The 718-nt window shown below is 46.8% G+C and overlaps 1 non-coding gene across 1 annotated transcript; it reads left to right on the top strand.

Moving 5' to 3' along the window:
* The first annotated feature begins 393 nt into the window (after nt 1-393).
* LOC114623119 lies at nt 394-498 on the top strand. The gene has a single exon (XR_003711719.1). It is a non-coding gene; the product is annotated as a U6 spliceosomal RNA (small nuclear RNA).
* Nucleotides 499-718: the final 220 nt, after the last annotated feature.

Below are 718 nucleotides of genomic sequence, written 5' to 3'. Positions count from 1 at the left end.
CTTAAAGCCACTGAAGGAACCCCTTTGGAAGCGTCTTGTTTGTTTGGTTGGTTGGTTGGTTTTCAACACGGAGTTTCTCTGTGTCATCTTGGGTGTCCTAGAATTCAATCTGTAGACCAGGTTGGCCCCAAACTCACAGAGCTCTTTCTGTCTGCCTCTGCCTCCCAAGTGTTAGGATTAAAGGTGTATGCCACCACTGCCCTACTAGAAGCTTCTTACAAAATGATGCACACCTGTACCACCCCGCTCAGTCAACATTATCTTCTTTGACTTGATGTTTACCACCCCTTTCCCAAAAGAGAGAGACCTGGGCAGTATGAAGGATTCTGAAGCAGAGAAATAAACACATGTGGCCACTCACACTCATAGTGGTGACACATTTGCCGGAGCCCATAGCCCATTGACAGCATGCACACTAAAATTAGGACAATTCAGAGGAGATTCACATGGTCCCTGTGCAAGGATGGCAGGAACATCTAGGAAGCTGTCCATATTTTTCAAAAAATTCATTTATTTCTTTTGCTTTATATATCTGGGTGTTTTGCCTTCATGCATGTCTGTGCATGCAGTGTCTGAGGAGGCCAGGAGACAGCGTTAGATAGCCTGGAACTGGAATTCCAGAAGGTTGCGAGCCACCATGTGGGTGCTAGGAATTGAACCCCAGTCCCCTGGAAGAGCAGTCAATGCTCTTCACAGCTATGCCATATCTCCACCCCAG

Source organism: Grammomys surdaster, unplaced genomic scaffold (genome assembly GCF_004785775.1).
Source record: "Grammomys surdaster isolate TR1022 unplaced genomic scaffold, NIH_TR_1.0 193, whole genome shotgun sequence".
In the NCBI taxonomy this organism is placed as follows: domain Eukaryota; kingdom Metazoa; phylum Chordata; class Mammalia; order Rodentia; family Muridae; genus Grammomys; species Grammomys surdaster.
The sequence above is the reverse complement of the archived record's forward strand: the minus strand, read 5'-3'. Positions and strand labels throughout refer to the sequence as shown.